The following is a 23,226-nucleotide window of genomic DNA, read 5'->3' on the forward strand; positions in this document are numbered from 1 at the left end:
GGCATAGCCATTTGAAAATTGGTAAGTTACATACACAAAAAATGTTTGTGCTGATCTTTATATACACACTGAATGCATCATTAAATTTAGACACAAAAGCGCAAATCCAAAATCATTTAAAATTGTTAGGTGAAGTCATTTAAAGTGTTAAAAGTAAACAGCTGAAACCTAAACTTGTTGTCCTCTACAAACCACTCTGGGTCACTCTTGCAAAAAAGCTCACAAGGCAATTTGGGTTGAAGGTATTTATTTGTCTTTGACTTTTCCAAATTCAGCTTTGTATTAGCATGTTCAATAAGACAAGTAACAAAGTAACAGTTCAACTCCATTACTTGGAACCATTCTTGACCCTCATTTCATTCTAGTTGGAGGTAATTACTTGCTGCTAATGCAAAGTACTAAGGATAGCCTTAAATTCTGTTGAATTATTATGTAGATTAGAAATCAGACTTTCCCAATTTTTCTCTTAAAACAGCACCATAACCCTTTCCTCTGCCTACTTCTTCAAATTCTAATGTCAACCTGATTTTTCTGAGTGAAAACTTCTTACTTAAAATAAGATATTGGTCCCAGATCTGGTGGAGGAAATGGGTGCGTTGTCTGACGCCACCAGAGCTCCTGGGAAAGAGGTTAGGAATGGATAAGTAAGTAACAGTGGAGATGAAGTAAATATGTCGATATCTAAGACACATCAGAGTTGAGGATCAGAGCTTTTAGTCTTTTTTCACATCTCTGCATTGAAAATACAAGCTTATGTTTAGGTGCTTGAATTAGCAACTTTAAAATTAAGCTACAATCACTGGATAATTTTGTTGTTTTGGAAACCCTGAATATTAACTTGTTTAAATGCACATTGACCATTTCTGTACACTAAGAACTCATCTCTGTATTAATAGTATTTATGGCAAAATGAAACAGGATTTTTCTGTCTCAATCCTGTAATCAATAAAAAACAGTAAGAGCTTTTTTTTTTTTTTCTTTCCCCTGTAAATACCTAAATGATTTCACAACCCTTATTAACCAAAATTATTCTTCTATCATAGCAAGGAGGAGAGAAAGCATGGCTTCTATTAAGACTAATGGAGGCTGGGACACAAAGTTTAGTTGTCAGGAAGGAAGTTATTTGCCACAGACTTGGGAACTGGAGGGAATTTTACTAATTTGTTCCTTTCTAAACCAAGGTGCTTGTTTTATTCTCTCTTCTTCATGAGAAAGTAACACATAGGTTCACTATATATTCCTGAAAAGGGTAAATTAAATTGTTGTTGTTGTTGTTATGTGCCGTCAAGTCAGACCCGACTCATAGCGACCCCTCCTTGGGTTTCCAAGGCAGTATCACTATGGAAGTAGATTGTTTTATTCTCTCTTCTTCATGAGAAAGTAACACATAAGTTCATTATATATTCCTGAAAAGGGTAAATTAAATATCCTCCATAAATTAAAAAAATGGCAAATATAATATTAGCTTAAATATATGGAGTTGTGCATTAACAGCCATTTTTTTCCAAAATCTAGAAAATTAAAGCCTACAAATTGCAGAAAACATCACACTTGTAAAATAGAGAATAGCAAGTGATGATTTATGACCTGGGTTCATCTCAAGAGAGCAGGTTGTAAGCACATTCCCCTACTTTCCATTTTCTAAAATTATGCTTCTGGACACATCAAAACATTATTTTGGCACAGCCGTTTTAATCTTCCTTTTTTCTCCCACAAATATCACATCAGGCCTCACAAATCCATTTTATTGGAAACTATAGTTGTGTACTTAAAGAATGATGCAATCTTACCCTGTGACCATCTAGACATCTCTGATCAAATCTGGGTGAACCCTGGAATCTTATAATGTCAGAGATGCAGCACAGGTCAGCATGGAGGGTTTTACAGAGGAGGAAACAAAGTCCAGCTTGCCCAGCCACTCACCATGATGATGGGTGCACAGCCTACTGCAAAGCCACTTACCCAGGACTTCGGCATTACCCTGGGCCTGAACAGACTTGGAGTCAGGCCCAGTTTCTCAGAAGAACCACCTCCTGGAGGGCCCAAGCTGCCAAATGTCCCATTGGCAGCTGTGTCGCCTTCTGTCTTCAGCTTCTAGGCCTCTTGCATTTCAAAAAATGTTTAAAACCTTTGCCTAAGTTGGTTTTATTCAATTTGCTGGGCTTCAAATGTAAGGAACACAATTTCTCCTCAGGTGAGTTCTGAGGAGAAAAAGCTGTAACTACAAATCCAAAACAAATGCTGAGAAAGAAAAGGTGATTAAGAGAAGCAGGGAACAGTTTCCACAAAAGAGTAATGTCATCAGGCTGGGTGCTAAATTGCAAATTCTTTATCTTAAAGATAGCATTACAGGCCTTCCTTTAATGGAGGAAGCAGCTTTATAGAGAATGCACTTGCTTACTGTAACAAGTGAATTATCTTGAAAGGATAATTCTTTAGATTACAATCCATTAATTATTCACTCACTTGCTTATCAATGAATGCTTATTGAATGCCAAGTATGTGCCACACTCTGTTTATAGTACTGGGAAAAAATCCCTGCCCACAGGAAGATTACATTCTTCTTTGGGCAGAATAATTAGGGGGATGTTGTTGTTGTCAGACCAGACTCACAGCGACCCCTCCTTGGGTTTCTGAGGCAGTATCACTAAGGAAGTAGATTGCCCCATCTTCCTTCCTAGGAGTGGCTGGTGGGTTTGAACCTCCAGCCCTCTGATTGGCAGTCAAGTGCCTTAAGCACTATGCTACCAGAGCTCCTAATTAGGGGGATAGGAAAGCGGAAAAGGGTGGGGGCAATTGAATTTATTCTCTGTCCCTTAAATATTTTTCTATACTCATTCCCTTTGGGTCTGTGATTAAGCAAAGCTCTTTTACCAAACAAACTTTCTCTTTTTCATACCTATCATAATGAATATCGTATTTCTTAACTCTAAATCATCTTGAACTGTAAATTATTAGCTGTGGAAATGATGTAATAACCATCTATTCCTTTCTTTTTAAAAATGCAAGCAATTCCAAAGGAATTGTTGGCCAATGTTCTCAGACAGAACCAGGGCACATTTACTTCTAGATTTCTGGCACTATATAAGGGGAGGTAGTCCTTCTGCGTGCCTATCAGGATAAAAACTACTGCCGTGGGCAACCTTCAGGTAACAGAAGCTACACCAAGGATACACATTCCTCTTCTCTTTTCATCTGCTCACTCTCTGGCCATTGGCTCATCACTATACGGCCACTGAAAAAAATAACCTGCTGGGTACCCATACTTCGCACGCACCCTAAATCTGCAAACTCATACCCTATATTTGTTAAAGGATTCAATATTCATGTATTGCTGTACTCCAGGGGAATCAATCCTACACCATTTGAAACGTGTACTAACAATGTTGGTTACTAACATGCCTTCAGATTTTATAAGTAGTTTCCCAGAATTAGATGCAATATCTTATCATAATACTGAATGAAAGCATGGATTATATATTGAGAGACTGAAAAAAAGATTTCAATTAAGCTCACATTTCTTTGCTGTTTTGGAGAAGGGTGCTCTCATCAAAGACATGCCTTGGCACTTTAATTTTCAATTCTCCTTTTTCCTATGCTCCAGAGCAGAGAGATTGTTATCTGTAGCCAAAGAACCTAGGTTATTTGCCATTTGATCACTGACTAGCTGGCCAACTTTTCTTTACAGATGAGCTAACAATGTTTGTTGTTTGGTTCCATAACAGCAGGCTAGCATAATGGTTAAGACTGTGGATTCTAGAGCCAAACTATCTGAGTTTGAAACCCACCTCCATCATTTAACTGCCTTGAAAACTAGCCAAGTTACTTAGCCTCTGTTTACCTCAGTTTTCTCATCTGCAAATGGAAACAATAGCATGTATCACAGGGTGTTGTGAGGACAAATTAATATCTCCAATATGCTGAGGGAGTCCCTGAGTGGTGCAAATGGTGAAGTGACTGGCTGCTCACCAAAAGGTTGGTGGTTTGAGTTCACCCAGAGGTGCCTCGAAAGAAAGGCCTGGCAATTTAATTCTGAAAAGTCAGCCATTAAGAGCCCTTTAGAGCATATTTCTGCTGATACACATGGGGTCTCTGAGAGTTGGAATCTACTATAAGGTAACTGTCCCCCCACCCACCCCAATTAACATGCTAAGAGCAATGCCAGGCAGATTAACATATAATAATAAAAAAAACAGCTGTATCTAGAAGAAGGATGCAGAGTTTCTCTGTGAAAAATAACTCAAACAGGCTTGTGAAGCTCTCTACGAGTGACTCTTAATGTCATTACCTTAATGTTACTATCACTGTAGGGAGAAATAAGGAAATTGTTTTTAATGGAATTTATGATGGTTAAATTAGAATGGGTGCTTTTAGAAGGGTAACTCTTCAGATTGCTGTTTCTGTGACAAGCCCAGTACAAATCAGCTGCTGTGGATTTCAAGTTAAGTTCTTTCTAGACCTGGGTTGGGGAGGGCTGCTCCAGATGTTTGTGGAGGTGGCAGTAAAAAGGAATTCTTCCAAATGAATCATATTGCATTTCCTAGAAACCCTGTCCACTTCAGGGCTAGGAGTCTAGGTTGCTCTGATTCAGGCTGGGAGAGAATAGGGTCTAAGAGAAAACAATCAGACGTTAAGAGTCTAAAGGTATCTCAACAGGCAACACCAAGCCCAGAGTCTTGATGCTTAGAACAGCAGGAGGGCAAGGCCATACTGTTCTGTGAACCCTTGGCCCTCTGTGCCTAGTATAGTGCCTGGCGCACATAGGGCTTAATGAATATCTCATAACAACAAAATAAATAAATATAGAAATGTATGAATGCTAATAACCATTCATCCAGAGGTTTTTAAATATGGGTATTGGGAATATAAACTACTCAATAATTTTGGAGAGTAATCTGATGGGTGCAGTTTGGCTAGTATAGCAAGAGCAAGTCAATATTCCAAACTGTCAGTCAGGGTTCTCCATAGAGATATATCTCTATCTATTGATTGATTGACATAGATGTATGTGTGTGTGCTCATGTGCATGTGTGTACAGATAGATAGATAATATTTCTTCTGACCTTGGTGGTGCAATAGTTAATACTCTGCTGCTAACCAAAAGGTTGGTGGTTTGAACCCACCCAGCAGCTCTTAGGGAGAAAAGACCTGTTATCTGCTCCCTTGAAGATTCCAAATAAAACCCATTGCTGTAGAATTGATTCTGACTCATAGTGACCCTATAGAATAGATAGAAATGCCCCACAGGGTTTCTTAGGCTGTACACCTTTACAGAAGCAGACTGCCTCATCTTTTGCCCTTGGAGCAGCTGATGGGTTCAAACTACCCACTTTTTGGTTAACAGCCAAATGCTTTAACCACTGCAGAAGCAGAGCTCCTCAGGGCACATATAGCTTAGAAAATCATGTGGGTAATTCTACTCTGTCATATTGGGTTGCTTTGAATAGAAAATCAACTCGGTGGCACGAAACAAGAAGATATTTATACATAGACTAATTTCAAAGAGTTGGTTCATGCAATTGTGAGGGCTGGAAAACTTGAAGTATATAGGGCAGGCCAGCAGGCTCGAATTGATGTTTCAGTCTTGAGGAAAAATTTCTTCTCCCTTAAGGAAACCTCAGTTTTTGTTCCTAAGGCCTTTCAACTGATTTAATGAAATCCACCCATGTTATTGAAGGTCAGCTCATTTACTTAAAGTCAATTTATTGTTGATGTTAACCATATCTACAAAATTATTTCATATCAACACCTAGATTAGAGTTTGACTGACTGGATGCTATAGCATAGCCCAGTTCACATATAAAACTAACCACCACACAACCTGGAAAGAACATTGGTTCTTCACATGACAGATGTAAGAGAATAAATTGTAAAAGAAAAAGTGAATGCTAATTTAAATTTTAATAATTAAAAAAAAAAAAAGATGTTCATGAGTCAGCTCTGTTAATGGTGGCCTCACCTGGTCAGAGAGTAGAGGTCCATAGGATTTTCATGGCTCATTTTTGGAAATAGATCCCCAGGCCTTTCTTTCAAGGTGCCTCTGGAACTTGAACCTCCAACCTTTCAGTTAGCAGCTTAGTGTGATATCCATTTGAATGACCCAAACCCATTGCTATTGAGTTAATTCTGACTTATGGCAACACAGAGATCTCCAGGTCTTTCTTCTGTGGGGCCACTGGATGGGTTCAAACTATCAACCTTTCAGTAAGTAGGCTGAGTGCAAACATTTTGTGCCACTCAGGGACTCCAAACAAATAGCTGTTGTTGTTGCTGTTATTTGCTGTCGAGTCGGTCCTGACTCATAGCGACCCCTCCTTGGGTTTCCGAGGAAGTATCACTACAGAAGTAGGATTGCCCAATCTTCCTTCCAAGGAGTGGCTGGTGGGTTTGAACCACCAGCCTTGTGGTTAGCAGTCAAGTGCCTTAGGCACTATGCTACCAGAGCTCCTAAAACAAGTAGTAGAAGCAGTTAAAAAGAAAAAAAAAAAAAAAAAAAGGAATAGCTTGCTAAAATAGTGGCACTGAAGTCCACATTGCTCTTTTATTATAGGCTAAAAGAGAAAAGGGAATTTTGGGCAGTCTTCCACCACATACACATGAATAGGGAAAAATGGAAGTCTGAATGCAATCCTTTAGCAGTAGTGGACCAATGTAAAAGTATATGTAAATATTTCCTTCAGAATCTTGGGGCTAAACCCCTCCATACTTGTATCTCTTATGCAGGGACAGCCATTCTTGCATCCTCATAAAGAACACTCAACTCTTCATTCAAATAACTAGTTTTCTTCAGAACCAACTCTGAGAGACATGAACCTCATTTCATACCTTTTACTCAGACAAGCTCTGGACTCACAGTTGGGAAGTGTTATTAGTTTCTTGGGTTTGCTGTAACAAACTGCCACAAACTTAGTGTCTTAAAATCAGCAATTTATTGTCTCACAGTTTTAGAGGCCTGAAACCAAAAAATCAAACTCACTGCCGTCGAGTTGGATCCAATTCATAGTGACCCCTTCTTGGATTTCCAAGGTGGTATCACTACAGAAGTAGATTGCCCAATCTTCTTTCCAACAAATGGCTGGTGGATTTGAACCGTCAGCCTTCTGATTAGCAGTCAAATGCCTTAGGCCCTGTGCCACCAGAGCTCCTTAGAGGCCTGAAGTCCGAAATCAAATTATTGGCAAAGCTATGCTCCCTCTGATGATTCAAGAGGGGAGAATCCTTGCCAGTCTTTCCCAGCTTCTGCTGGCCCCTGGAGTTTCTTGACCTATGGCATCACTCCAATCTCTGCCTCTATGTGTTCTCTATGCCTTCTCTCTTCTGGCTCTTTATTTCTTCTGACTACATTTCAAGATCCTGACCTTAATCACACACACACAAAGACTTTATCTCCAAATAAGGTCACACACACAGGTTCTGAGGTTAGGAGATAAACATCTTTTGTGGGGACTACTGTTCAACCCAACATAGTAAGAAAAGGCAACAACCAGTTCTTATAATTCAGTCTGTGGGCCTCAAGCAGAGCTCTATTCATTATCTCATACAAAAATAGTTAATGATGACAGTGCCTATTATGTTGATGATAAGGTGAGCTACTTGGCATAGGAAAGCGAATGATCCCAAGATAAATCCAGACCCATTTTTGAAGGAGCTGCCTATTAACTTCTCTGAATGTTGCCTGCTGCATATTCAGAGCAAACAGCTGAGCACAATGCTGGATATTTAAGAAGGCACAAAGGTAGTATTTAAGAGGCCCATGTGAATAAGAAATTACAAAGTGTCTGACTCATTATCCAAGCTCAAAAGGCTGTCAATCCTCACATCTGGTCACCACAACCACATCTACATCTTGTCTCCGACTGCTATTTAACTGGAACCCTAGAACTGTGCACAGTAACGACAATTTTTATTTAATACCCACAATTTAAATGCTAATTTTGTGAGGCTCCAAAATAAAGTTTCAGTGAAACTACATATGCATAACTAAACCACCGGGACCCAATGAAACCAGTTCTGATTATCAGTCCTATGATTTTTGTGTTCAGGCTTTATTTTCATTGGGAGCTCAAAAAAACAGGTAGCAAAAGTGGGAAGCCAGGATGGCAAAAGTTGTGTGCTCCAAAGCTCCTAAGGTTGACACAGAAGAGCAAGACATTTGCATTCTGCCACCATGTTGTGCATGCTATTTAATGTCATTGTCACTGCATGTGAGATGAAATAGTTTGAAGAGAGACAGTGTAGGGTAGAACAAGCTTATCCAGTTGGAGCAAAATAATAGATTTTAGTTCTGGTTGGTTATGGAGACCCTCAAAGAGATAGATTAAATCCCCAAAATATGTGAACTTGACCTTGTTTGGAAATAGGGGCTTTGAAGATACTAAGATCAGTTAACATGAGATCATGCTAGACTAGAGTGGGTCCTAATCTCATCTGAGTAAACCAAACTAAACTCACTGCCATCAAGTTGAATCCAACTCATAGCAACCCCTCCTTGGGTTTCCAAGGCATATCTCTACAAAAGTAGATTGCCCAGTCTTCCTTCTGAGGAGTGGCTGGTGGGTTTGAACCGGCAGACTTCTGGTTAGCAGTCAAAATGCCATAGGCACTAAGCCACTCCTGAGTGGTATCCTTACAAAAAAAGGAGAAAGACAAAGTGGGGAGAAGATCATCATGTAAAGATACAGCTATAAGCCAAGAAGAAACTCCAAGCAATGTCTAAGATTACCAGAAGCTGGAAGAGACAAGGAAAGATGTTCCTCTAGAGCAGACAGAGAGCATGGATCTGCTGATGTTCTGAATTTGAATCTGAAGCTGAAGACTTCTAGCTTCAAGACTGAGAGACAATAAATTTCAGTTTTAGTAAGCTACCCAGTTTGTGGTATTTTGCTATGGCATCCCAGCAAATCCTATAAACAAGTTTACCACTGATTATGTTACCTAGTCATCACTTGTCTGTCAATTTGATGTACTGTGATAGCTTGAGTGTTGCTGTGAGGCTGGAGGCTATGCTACTGGTATTTCAAATACCAGCAGAGTCACCCATGGTGGACAGGTTTTAGTAGAGCTTCCCGACTAAGACAGACTCAGAAGAAGGAGGAGGCTATCCACTTCTCAAAGATGTGGCCAGTGAAAACCTTATGAATAGCAGTGAAACACTGTCTAATGTACTACTGGAAAACTTTATGAATAGCCTTGAAACACTGTCTGATACAGTGCTGGAAGATGAGTCCCACAGGCCGAAAGGCACTCAAAATACAACCGGGGAAGAGCTGTCTCCTCAGAGTAGAGTCAACCTTAATGACTTGGATGGAGGAAAGCTTTCAGGATCTGCATTTGCTGATATGGTATGACTCAAAATGGGAAGAAACTGCTACAAACATCCATTAATAATTGTTGTTGTTGTTATGTGCCATCGAGTCAGATCCGACTCATAGCAACCCCTCCATGGGTTTCCAAGGCAGTATCACTAGGGAAGTAGATTGCCCCATCTTCCTTCCAAGGAGTAGCTGGTGGGTTTGAACCGCCGGCCTTCTGGTTAGCAGTCCAGTTGGAATGTGGAATATATAAAGTATGAATCTAGGAAAATTGGAACTTGTTAAAAATGAAATGAAATGCACAAAGATTGATACCCTAGGCATTAGTGAGCTGAAATGGACTCGTTATGGCCATTTTGAATCAGACAACCACATGATCTACTATGCTGGGAATGACAAATTGAAGAGGAATGGCATGACATTCATCATCAAAAAAATGTTTCAAGATCTATCTTGAAATACAATGCTATCAGTGGTAGGATAATATTTGTAAGCCTATCAGGAAGACTCATTAATACTACTATTATTCAAATTTACACACCAACCACCAAAGATGAGGAATTTGGAGATTTTTACCAACTTCTGCAGTGTAAAGTTGATGAAACATGCAATTAAGGTGTACTGATTATTAGCGGTGATTGGAATGAGAAAGTTGGAAACAAAGAAGAATCACCACTAGTCAGAAAATATGATCTCAGTGACAGAAATGATGCTGGAGATCTCATGAAGGAATTTTGCAAGACCAATGACTTATTCATTGCAAATACTTTTTTTGTTGTTTTGTTTTTTCCAACAAAATAAAGGTGGCTATACACATGGGTCTCACCAGATGGAGTACACTAGAATCAGATCAACTACATCTGTGGAAGAGGTGATGGAGAAGCTCAATATCTTCAGCCAAACAAGGCCAGGAGCTGATTGTGGAACAGACCATCAACTGCTCATATGCAAGTTCAAGTTGAAGCTGAAGACAATTAAAGTATGTCCAGAAGAGCCAAAATATGACCTTGATTATATCCCTCCTGATTTTAGAGACCATTTGAAGAATATGTTTGACACATTAAATACCAATGACGGAAAACCATAAGAATTTGGGGATGATATAAAAAATGTCATGCATGAAGAAAGCAAAAGGTCATTAAAAAGACAAAAAAGGAAGAAAAGACCAAAATGGATGTCAGAAGAGACTCTGAAACTTGCTTTTGAATGGAGAGTAGCTAAAGCAAATGGAAGAAATGATGAGATGAAAGAGCTGAACAGAAGATTTCAAAGAGCGGCTCAAGAAGACAAAGTCAATTATGAAATGTACAAAGACCTGGAGTTAGACTACCAAAAGAGAAGAACATGCTTGGCATTTCTTAAGCTGAAAGAAATGAAGAAAAAATTCAAGCCTCAGGTTGCAATATTGAAAGATTTTATGGGCATAATATCGAATTTTATTGAATTTCCAGGAATGCAGGAAACAGGAAAGAAGATGGAAGGAATAGACAGAGTCACTGTACCAAAAATAATTGGTCAATGTTCATCTTTTTCAGGAGGTGGCACATGATCAAGAAGCAATGGTATTGAAGGAAGTAGCTGAAGCTGCACTGAAGGAATTGGTGAAAAACAAAGTTCCAGGAATGGATGGAAACCCATTGAGATGTTTCAACAAATGAATGCCATGCTGGGGGCACTTAATCATCTATGCCAACAAATTTGTAAGACTGACTGGAAGAGATCCATATTTGTACCCATTCCAAAAAAACGTAATCCAACAAAATGTGGAGATAACAGAACAATATCATTAATATCATGCACAAGTAAAATTTTGCTGAAGATATTTCAAAAATGATTGCAGGAGTATATTGACAGGGAACTTCCAGAAAGGATTCAGAAGAGGATGTGGAATGAGGGTTATCATTGCTGATGTCAGATGGGTATTGGCTGAAAGCCAAGTATACTAGAAAGATGTTTACTTGTGTTTTATAGACTATGCAAAAGCATTTGACTGTGTGGGTCATAACACATTATGGATGATATTGAGAAGAATGAGAAATCCAGAACACTTAATAGTGCTCATGAAGACCCTGTACACAGACGAGGAGGCTGTTATTCAAACAGAACAAGGGGATACTGCATGGTTTAAAATTAGGAATGTTGTGCATCAGGGTTGTATCCTTTCACCATATTTATTCAATCTGCATGCTGAGCAAATAATCTCAGAAGCTGGACTGTATGAAGAAGAACGAGGCTTCAGGATTGGAGGAAGACTCATTAACGACCTGCAATATGCAGACAACACAACCTTACTTGCTGAAAGTGAAGATGAAGCATTTACAGATGAAGATTAAAGACTAGAGTCTGCAGCATGTATTACACCTCAACATAAAGAAAATGAAAATCCTAACAACTACACCAATAAGCAACATCAGGATAAATGAAGAAAAGATTGGAGTTGTCAAAGATATCATATTACTTTCTTCCACCATCAACACCAATGGAAGCAGCAGTCAAGAAATCAGATGGTGCCCTGCTACCACTGTCAACCACTTGGACAGGCATCTTTGTGGGAGATCCTGGATAGAGTGGGAGAATGATGTGGAACAAAACTCAAAATCATTTGAGGGGGGTAAAAAAAAAGGAACCAGGTTTGCTGGTCTGATATAGCCTGGTGGAACCAACCTGAGACTATGGTCCCTGGCTGCCCTTCAGGTATGGAATTGAACTCACACTTGTAGCTTCCAGCCAAACAAAAGACAGGCATATTGAGGTGAATATTTACACTAGATAGGTATATTCCTTTGAGAGAACAATCATGGGAGACTAGAAGGGCTGTGTATGCACATGGACATAGCTCAGGGGGCAGGAGTGCATGGAGGGAAGGACACAGGGAAGAGGTAACTGGGGAGGAAGTGGGAGGGGAAATGTTGCATTGTGGTAAACTGTGGTCAATGTCATGAGACAGAGTATATGTGAACTGCTGTATGGAAAGTGAATTTGCTTTGTAAACATTCACCCAAATCACAATAAAAATAAATAATTAAATAATTAAATAATATAGAAATCAAACGACATATTGCACTGGGCAAATCTGCTGCAAAAGATCTCTTTAAAGTACTGAAGGGCAAAGACATCTCTTTGAAGACTAAGGTGTGCCTAACCCAAGCCATGGTATTTTCAATTGGCTCATATGCATATGAAAGCTGGATAATGAATAAGGAAGACTTAAGAAGAGTTGATGCTTTTGAGTTGTGTTGGCAAAGAATACCAAAAGTACCTTGGACTGCCAGAAGAACTAACAAAACTGTCCTGGAAGAAATGCAGCCAGAATGCTCCTTGGAAGCGAGAATGGCCAGACTTCATCTCACTTAGTTTGGTCATGTTGTCAGGAGGAACCATTTCCTGGACAAAGAAATCATGGTTGGTAAAGTAGAGGGTCAGCAAAGAAGGGGAAGACCCTCAACAACATTGATTGCACAGTGGCTGCAATGATAGGTGTGGGTATAGCAAGGATTGTGAAGCTGGTACATTACTGGGCAGTGTTTCCTTCTGTTGTACATAGGTTCCTTATGAATCAGAGTCAACTCGATGGTATCTAACAACAACAACATGTGACCGAGGCAAATTGCTATATATTATGAGGACTTCAAGTTTTATCATTGTCTTGGGACGGGTTCTCTGGAGAAACAAAACAAGTGAAATATATTAAAACAAAAAAAAAAATACTAAACTCACTGCCATCAAGTCGATTGACTCACAGCGACCCCTCCTTGGGTTTCTGAGGCCATATCTCTAAGGAAGTAGGTTGCCCAATCTTCCTTCCAAGGAGTGGCTGGTGGGTTTGAACAACCAGCCTTCTGGTTAGCAGTCAAATGCGTTAGGCACTACGTCACCAGAGCTCCCAGTGATATATACTCACTTTTGTCAAGTTGATTCTGACTCATAGTGACCCCTCCTTGGGTTTCCAAGGTGGTATCTCTACGGAAATAGATTGCCCAGTCTTACACACACATGCATGTGTATTTTATATACATATATAGTGTATGTATTATATATATATATATATGTGTATATATATATATATATATATAATGCATATTATATATATAATGTGTATCTTATATGTGTGTGTGTGTGTGTATGTATGTGTATATATGTATATACACACACATATAAAGAAAGAGAAATGTATCTCAAGGAAATGGCTCAACAGTTGTAGAGGCTGGCAAGTCCCAAGTCTGTGGGTCAAACAACAAGCTGGAGGCTTCTCCTGATTCATGCAGATGCAGGAGCTGACAAACCCCAGATTGGCAGGCAGTATGGCAGACTGCTGGCTTTGGCGGCTGATGAATTCAAGATTGATAGGTAAAATGGCAGATTGTTGGCTTACAGGCTGTGAAGGCAATGATCTGAAGCTCAAGTTTAGAGATGATGTTGAGCCAGATGCAGGATCCAGATCCAGCAGAAAGCCAGAGAATTTTCCAGGAAATCCATATATATATATTGGAAACAGATCATACCCCTGGGAAACACTTTCAATTGATTGGCTGCTCATAGCACATCTCATTATGGAGGTGATTACATGGGGGATGACTGAATCATAATTGCCAAACCACAGCGAACCATGGCCCAGCCAAGTTAACACACAATCTTAACTGTCACAGTCATCCTGAGCAAACCAGACCACATCATTTATATGGTCCTTGTAGTTAATATAGGAACTCTGGTGGCATAGTGCCTAAGGCATTTGACTGCTAACCAGAAGGCTGATGGTTCAAACCCACCAGCCACTCCTCAGAAGGAAGGCTGGACAATCTACTTCCATGGTGATATTGCTTCAGAAACCCAAGGAGGGGTCTCTATGAGTCAGATCTGACTTGACGGCAGTCCGTTGCATTGCATTGTGTTTCTTGTTAATGTATTGCCTGCCATAAAAGTGCACACATGTGTACATGCATGTGTGGATGCATGTGCATATATATGTCAGCTGACTTTGATGAATTACTTCATATGTACTAGACACCACACTAGTACTCCATTATGTCAATTTTACCTTTCAAGCACATCTTCATCATGAGCTTCAGAGGCTAATATGAAGTACTCAGGGACTAATAATGATAATAACAACACTAATGACAACTCTACCACTTTTGTATCAATTTGTTGTATTATGATGGGTTGAATATTGCTGTGATTCTGGAAGCTATGCGACTAATATTTCAAATGCCAGTAGGGTCACCCATGGTGGATAGATTTCAGTGGAGCTTCTAGACTAACACAGACTGGGAAGGAGGACTTGAAATCTACTTCTAAAACAAATGACCAGTGAAAGCCTTATGAATAGCAGTGGAACATTGTCTGATATAGTGCCAGAAGATGAAGGCCTCAGGTTGGAGGGCACACAAACACAATTGGGGAAGAACTGCCTCCTCACAGTAGAGTCAACTGGTCAACTGTCATGACATGGATGGAGTAAGCTTTTGGGACATGCATTTGCTTATGTGGCATGACTCAAACTGAGCAGCAGCAGCTGCAAACATCCATTAATAGAACATGAAATGTACAAAGTATCAAAATTAGGAGTCAACAAAAATAAAATGGACTAAAGATCGATATCCTAGGCATTGTGTTGTTGTTGTTAGGTGACATTGAGAAGGTTCCAACTCATAGTGACCATATATACAACAGAACAAAACACTGCCCAGTCCTACACCATCTTCAAAATTGTTGCTCTATTTGAACCCATTGTCACAGCCATGGTGTCAATTTATCTCATTGAGGGTTGTTCTGGTGACCTAGTGCCACTCTGACAGGAAATATACACAAATGGGATGCTTGAACAAACAGGAGTTTATTCTCTTATAGTTCAGGAGGCTTTAAGTCCAAGTTCAAAGTGCCAGGCTCTAGGGGCTGGGTGAAAGCTCCTCAACCTTGGGCTTCAGCTCTGTCTCTTCTTCCCAGCTCGAAGCTAGAGGCATCTCTTCACTCAGGCAGCTGCTGGCTGCTGAGGCTAACAAGCCAAAGGTTGACAAATAAAATGGTACAGTCCTGATGTTACTAAACCACACAGCAGACAATTAACTCAAGTCCATTTTAAGTCCCAAGATCAGCAGAGCATAGCAGGCTGCTGAACAATGACACAGCTACATGAAGGGTTCAAGTGTGCCATAAACTAGAGACTATCCCTAAGATTTCTCCTTATATACAGGAGGCAGACCACATCCCAAAGGCAGCTACTCAGCTGCTTGTGGTAACTCCCACCATGGAATTGATTGCCAGTCTAATCATGGGGAATAACTACCACCAGCTGCCCAGCCACTCAACAAAGTCCAGCCAAGTTGACATACAAACTGAACTACCACAAGGGTCTTCCTCTTTTTTGCTATCCATACACCCAGGTAGAGCTGAAATGGAGTGGTATTGGCCATTATTTTCAATAGACAGTTCTGCTATGCCAAGAATGACAAATTGGACAGGAATGGTGTCACATTCATTCTCATAAAGAACATTTCAAGATTTATTCTGAAGTACAACACTATGAGCGATAGGATAATATTCACACACCTACAAGGAAGACTAGTTAGTGCAACTATTATTCAAATTTACACAACAACCACTAATGCTAATGATGATGAAAGTAACGATTTTCACCAATTTCTGCAGTCTGAAGTTGATCGAACATGGAATCAAGATGCATTGATAATTACTGGCAATTGGAATGCAAAATGTGGAAAGAAAGACGAAACATTGGCAGTTGGAAAGTATGGCCTTGCCTTGCTGAAAGAAACAACACTGGAGATCCCATGATATAATTTTGCACCCATAGCTTATTCATTGCACATAACTTTTTTCACCAACATAAATGGGGCCTATGCACATGGATCTTTCCATATAGAATATACAGGAATCAAACTATATCTGCATCAGTGTTGTATCCTTTCACCATACTGTTTAAATCTGTATGCTAAACAAATAATATGAGAAACTGCACAATATGAAGAAGAATTCAGCATCAGGATTGGAGTAGGACTTATTAAAAACCTGTAATACGCAGATGACACAATCTTACTTGCTGATAGCAAAGAGGACTTAGAAAACTTATTGACAAAGATCAAAGTCAGCAGCCTTCAGTATGGATTATATATCAACATAAAGAAAACAAAAATATTAAAAACTGGACCAATAAGCAACATTATGATAAGTGGAGGAAAGGTTAAAGTTGTCAAGGATTTCATTTTCCTTAGATCCACAAACAACTTCCATGGAAACAGCAGTCAAAAAATCAAATGATGCATTGCATTGGGCAAATCTGCTGCAAAAGACATCTTTAAAGTGTTAAAGAGCAAAGATGTCACTTTGAGGACTAAGATATGTCTAGCCCAAGCCATGGTATTTTCAAATGTCTCATACACATGCAAAAGCTGGACAATGAACAATGGTGACTGGAGAAGAACTGATGCTTTTGAATTATGTTTTTGGTAAAGAATATTCAAGATACCAGAAGAACAAACAAATCTGTTTTGTAAGAACAGCTACAATGGTCCTTTATAAATAAGTGAGGATGGCAAGACTTCATTTTAGGTACTTAGACCTTGTTATCAGGAGGGTCCAGTCTCTGGAGAAGGACCAGGCAGGTAGAGAGTCGGTGATAAAGATGAAGATTCTCATAGAGATGGATGGACAGATAAAGTGCCTGCAACAATGAGTTCAAGTATAGCGATGATTGTGAGAATGGAGCAGGACTGGGCAGTGTTTCTTTCTGTTGCACATACGATCACTAAGAGTTGGAACTGACTTGATGACATTTCACATCAACAACAACTAGTATTAATTGAACACTTATTTCATGCCAGGTGTTATACGAAATTTTCTGATCCATTGCCCAAACTCAGAAAGTTGTCTGTCTAACATCTGGTCACCACAGTCACTTCTCCAGCTTATCTGTAGAACTGTGCTCAGTAATGGTGGTTTTTATTTAATACTCACAATAATAATGCTAATTTTGTGAGGTCTCAAATATAAGTTTTCATTGAAACAATGAAACATGCATAACTAAATCACAATAACTCAATGGAACCTATGGTAGGTACCAATCTTGTGATTTCTGAATTGTATGTGCATTCACTTATTTAATTATTATAATTACTATATGAGGAAAATGAAGCCATATTAACACAGTTAAGTATTTGGCTACTAATGGAAATGTTGGTGCTTCAAGTGAACCTGTCAGCTCTGGTATAGAAAGACCTGGTGATTTGCTTCTGTGAAGATTACAGCCAAGAACAAGTAATATGAGAGAGGATCCAACATGGTGTACTAGGCAGATATACAATCCAAACCCTCTATACCAAAGACTCAAGAAAGTAAGTAAAATGGATATGGTTGACAATCCAGGATCCCAGAACTTCAAAGCAAAAGAAAAAGAAGTAGATTAAACAACAATTAGAGGAAGAGACTGAATGAAAACAATGAACCAGAAGGCATATGGAATGCTTGTTTTGGCAACACATATACTAATAACTGGAATGATACAGAGAAAATTAGCACAGCCCTTGTGCAATGATGACTTGCCCACTCATGAAGTGGTCCATATTTTTGAATGGAAAATGAATTTTCTCTGTAAACTTTCACCCAAATCACAATAATAATTTAAAAATAGGAAAAAAAAAAAAAAAATCCAGCATATGGAGTAGTGAACTGCCAATAAGCACAGGAGGGCATTTTGAATTATTGCAAGCAGCATTCCAATTAGAGCAAGAACAAGATAACTAGCTCCATTTGCTCAAGACTGCACCAGCACCCATATCAGTGACTAGCAATCAGAGAAGTGTGATCTGAACAACCACCCATTGACCACAGGTGCACCCTCCTACCCCCACCCACCTGGATGCTGGTGAAACCTCCCCCACCAACGCCAGTGCTGTGCTATTTTTCTATTTCTTTTCTGTTTTCTTTAGCTTTCATCTCAGTTCATCCCTTCCTCCCCCTTTTTTTTTTCTTTTTTTGTTCCTCTTCCTTTCCACCCTTTTTAAAATTAGATCCATAGAACAGGTGCTCTGTCCCTCATCACCATCTTAGTTAGTAGTGTCCACCTATGTCCATCCCCAGTTGGCAGTGTGCACTCATGAGGCAGTCCCAATGCAACCATGCTTTGTGCCAAATGCTTTTGCCACTACTGTGCTATCTTCCCCCACAACATTGTTTTTTCCTTTTCTTCCTCTTTTATTGCCCCCTCCCCCCACACACCTTTTAATTGATTCCACAGAGCAGATGCCTGCCCCTGCAAACTCCATAATTAGCAAAACTCGCCTGTCACCTCCATGGATGACAGAGTGTACTGCCTCCGAGTTAGCTCTGCTTTTCCACTACAGCTGTTTCGGGTGGGTAATAGTTGCACCTGTATTATGTCACTTTGTTTCTTTTTTTCTGTTTCTTTTTCCTTTTTTCTTAGTTCTGTCCCTCTTCTTCCTGTTTTATTTTTTCTTTTTTCCTTCTTTCTTTTTCTTCCTTACTACCACATTATTTTTTTGGGGGGAAATCTTGAAGGGTGGTGCCCTACACCCACTCATCCATACTTGGTAGTGTGCACTCCCAGAGAATGAGCACCACATTCTCATCACAGTTGTGTTTGGTGGCTAAAACTTGCGCTGATACTGTGCCACTTTTTTTTTTTTTTCCTCTTTTTTATTGCATCACCCTTCTCCTGCCTTTTTCTCTTTTCTTTCTCTCTTCCCATTTTCCTTTCTTTTTCTTTTTTGCCCCAGTACTGATCTTAACCAGCCACACTCACCGTACTTGCTGCCCCACTCTCTGAATGAGTGCCACCACCCACTGTAGCACCACCACTGGATTGAGGACAGATGGTAGCCAACATCTGTCCAGCCTACTTTAAACTGTATGAAAAAGAGAACAAGAATGCATAGGCATGTGACCAAAACACAGAACTAGTAAATCTTTTGGAGGAACACATGCTATTGGAAATACCTGATAAGAAATTCAAAAGGATTATATTTAGGTAGCATCAATAGATTGAGATAAATATCAAAGAAATCTCAGGAAAAAAAATCAAGGAAATGCATACAAAAGTCTAGAAGAATTAAAAATAAAATACAAAATTAAATTAACAAAATGAACAGAAAATTAGAAACCACACAAAAACAGGAAATAAAGATCTAGGAGATTGATACTAAAATTTCAGAAATAGATTACACATTGGAAGGACAGATGAGTAGAATTGAATCAATGGAACACATAATTAGAAAAACTGAAAACAAATCTCTTAACGTTAATCCACTAGAGGAACAATTAGAAAAAATAAAATTAAAAAAAAAAATGAAGAAAACCTAAGAATTACATGGGACGCTGTCAAAAAGAATAATGTGTGATTAGAATTCCAGAATAGGAAGAGATAAAACACACACACACACACACACACACACAACAAGAAAATGGTCAAAGATTTGTTGGAAGAAAACTTCCTGTGGTACAGTAAATTTCTTGTTATACTCTTTGTAACTCCCAAAGACTGACTGGGTGGGACTATACAAATGTAAGATGCTTCTGGATAATCAAGGGGTTTGGATAGTCTGCTAATAACGTAAATAAGGCGCACAGCACACTTGTGGGGATGGGACTATGCTAATATGATATATGGAACCCTAGTGTGGGAATTGGTAAGTTTTGCTATCCCTCTAGGCTCAAAATGAAGCATCCCAGAGGCAGAAAGGGAAGATCTCACTACCATTAAGAAAGAAGAGCCAGGAGTAGAGCACAGCCTTTGTACCTGAGATCCCTGGGCTGAACCCCCTTGCTCCAGGAAACAGAGAGCTGTGAAAACAGAGAGAGTGAAAACCAGTGGCAGAGAAACTATGGCAGCAGAGGCAGCAGAACCAAGAGACTGGCATGAGACAAAGTGGAGGGCTTCCTGACCCACAGAGCAAGAAAGCTGAGTGCCTTTGAGCTGAGGCTTACTGGCAGAGTAGGGTTCCCCTAGGTATTTATTGGCAGAGCTAAAAGAGCTTTATGACATTTACCCAAGTAAGGCAGAGGCCAGGCTGAGGGGCTAAGGGCCAGAGAGAGACCTGCCTTCGGGCACAGCTAAAGGGAGGCACTCCCAATTGAAGAACTGTATCTTGAGTGTTCACAATCATGAATTGTTACCTGTTACTTCTGTAATAAACACCAGAATCATGAATGTTGTCTGTAGTTCTGTGTGGGCACTGTAGCCGATTATAAAACCCAGCAGAGAAGTAGAGAGTGTCGTGGGAGGGATGGTTGATGGCAGAATTGATGTTTGGCGAGTGGAAGCATGTCTAATATCGGTCTAATAGTCAGCCTTAGGCTGTTGATCTTGATTCTCTTCCCTCCTTGTGAAGTTAGAGGAGGTCAGATACCTCTGCCACACCATTTTTACAATTCTCTAATATCATGAAAAGGAGCTCTGGTGGCATAGTAGGTAAGGCATTTTGCTGTTAACCAGAAGGTCAACAGTTCAAATCCACCAATTGCTCCATGGGAGGAAGATGAGGCAATCTACTTCTGTAAAGATTTATGGCCTTGGAAACTTAATGGGGGTCTCTCTGAGTCAGAATTGATGGCAGTGAAGTATCATGAAAAAAGAGAAGATATGCATTCAAGAAGCTCAAACAACCTCAAATAGGATGTACTCCAAAAGAAAATCACCAATATGTATCATAATTAAACTTTCCAAAAACAAATAGAAAGAAGAAATTTTGAAAGCAGCTCAGGAAAAATAAGAAGTTATCTACAAAGGAGAACCAGTAAGACTAAGGTCTTATATCTCCACAGAAATGATGCAGGCAAGAAGGTAATGGGATGATATATGTAAAATCCTGGAAGAAAAACTGCCAATTATAATTATATATCCACTAAAAAACCAAAAGGAGCTCTGGTAGCATAGTGCCTAAGGCACTTGATTGCTAAGCAGAAGGCTGGTGATTCAAACCCATCAGCCACTCCTCTGAAGGAAGATGGGGAAATCTACTTCCATAGTGACACTGCCTCAGAAACCCAAGGAGAGGTCACTATGAGTTGGGGCCGACTTGATGGCACATAACAATGACAATATAAAAGCAAAAAACCAAACCAACTCACTGCCATCGATTTGATTCCGACTCATAGCAACCCCTCCTTGGATTTCCGAGGCAGTATCTCTGTGGAAGTAGATTGCCCAGTCTTCCTTTTTAAGGAGTGGCTGGTGGGTTTGAACTGCCATCCTCTGGTTAGCAGTCAAATGCCTTAGGCACTCTGCTACCAGAGACTAAAAGTGTCCATCAAGTATGACAGAGAAATTAGCATATTTCCAGATAAAAAAAAAAATTAAGGAAATTTGTAAAACACAGACCAAATGTCTAAGAAATTTTAAAAAGTGTCCTTTGGACAGTGACCAACAACAGCAGACAACCAACCTGAGGTTAGCACACATGACCACATCACCCAGAAACCAACACAAATATAGAACTGTCCAAAGTAAAATAAACCTACAAGACTGAAAATAGGGAATCAGAGACCTCAATTTGTAAATGATGACAACTACAGAGCAAAGAGGGAATAGATGGTATAGGCTGATCTTCCAAATGAAGAAGTCAAGATGATATTGAGAAAGAATGGAATTTTTTAAACTTGGGAGAATAATAAATTACAGGGTAACCTCAAAGAAAATTAATAAATTTTCTCATCAAAATTAAAATTAAGAAAATCATAAAGACTCAATAAACACTCAAATGACAGCAATGAAGGAAATGATCCTTGTAAACAAAATGAACTCAGTACAGAAATATATATGGAACAAAGAAACTATCAAGACCACACAAAAGAGGAAAATGATGGCAGAAAATTCATACCAATTGCTAATTACATTGAATGTGAATGGACTAAATGCACCAGTCAAGAGAAAGGGGGTGCCAGAATGGATTAAAAAACATGACCCATTAATATGCTGTCTACAAGAGATACATCTTAGATGCAAAGAGAAAAGTGAGCTTAAAAAATATCAAAGCATGGAAAAACATATATCAAGCAAATGGCAATGGAAAAGAAATAAGACTGGAAAGATTAATTTCTGATAAAATAGACTTTAAGGCAAAAACCAGCAAAACAGACAAAGAAATGATATGAACATTAAAGGGCCAATCTAACAAGAGGATACACCCATAATAAATATCTACATACCGAATGAAAGAGTTCCAAAACGCATAAATGAAACTTTAACAAAATTGAAAAATAAAAAATCAATCAACTCCACAATTATAGTAGAAGACTTTAATACACTACTTTTGCTTCAGGACAGAACAACTAGAAAGAAACTCAGCAAAGATACAGACAATGTAAACTATACAATCAAACAACTAGACCTCGTTGACATATACAGAACATTCCACCTAAAAACAGCACAATATTCATTCTTTACCAGTGTATATGGAACTTTCTCCATAATAGACTATATTGTAAGACACAAAGAAAGCCTCAATGAATTTTAAAACATGAAAATACTAAATCTTCTAAGATATAATGTTACAAAATTAGAAATCAATAACAAGAAGATCAAGGAAACAAACCAAATACATGGAAATTGAATAATATCTTGCTTTAAAACTACTGGATTACAAATGTTGTTGTTGTTTGTAGTTTTACCGTCGAGTTGGCCCCAACTCATAGTGACCCCTCCTTGGGTTTCCGAGGCAGTATCACTATGGAAGTAGGATTGCCCAACCTTCCTTCCAAGGAGTGGCTAGTGGGTTTGAACCGCCAGCCTTCTGGTTAGCAGTCAAGTGCCTTAGGCACTATGCTACCAGAGAAAATTCCTTGAATCAAATGAGAATGAAAACAAAACATACCAAAACCTTTGGAATATAGCAAAAGCAGTGTTCAGAAGACAATGTAATGCAATAAATACACACATAAAAAAAAAAAA

At 39.2% G+C, this 23,226-nt stretch overlaps 1 protein-coding gene and 1 non-coding gene across 2 annotated transcripts in view; one reads left to right on the forward strand and one right to left on the reverse strand.

Moving 5' to 3' along the window:
- The window catches only part of ST6GALNAC5 (ST6 N-acetylgalactosaminide alpha-2,6-sialyltransferase 5), a 300,139-nt gene that overhangs the window by 164,917 nt on the left and 111,996 nt on the right, over positions 1–23,226 (reverse strand). The window lies entirely within an intron of this gene.
- LOC122150541 lies at positions 17,787–17,890 on the forward strand. Its single transcript, XR_006163718.1, has one exon. It is a non-coding gene; the product is annotated as a U6 spliceosomal RNA (small nuclear RNA).

Source organism: Orycteropus afer, unplaced genomic scaffold (genome assembly GCF_000298275.1).
Source record: "Orycteropus afer afer isolate SDZICR_OR568_19922 unplaced genomic scaffold, OryAfe1.0 scaffold00164, whole genome shotgun sequence".
In the NCBI taxonomy this organism is placed as follows: Eukaryota; Metazoa; Chordata; class Mammalia; order Tubulidentata; family Orycteropodidae; genus Orycteropus; species Orycteropus afer.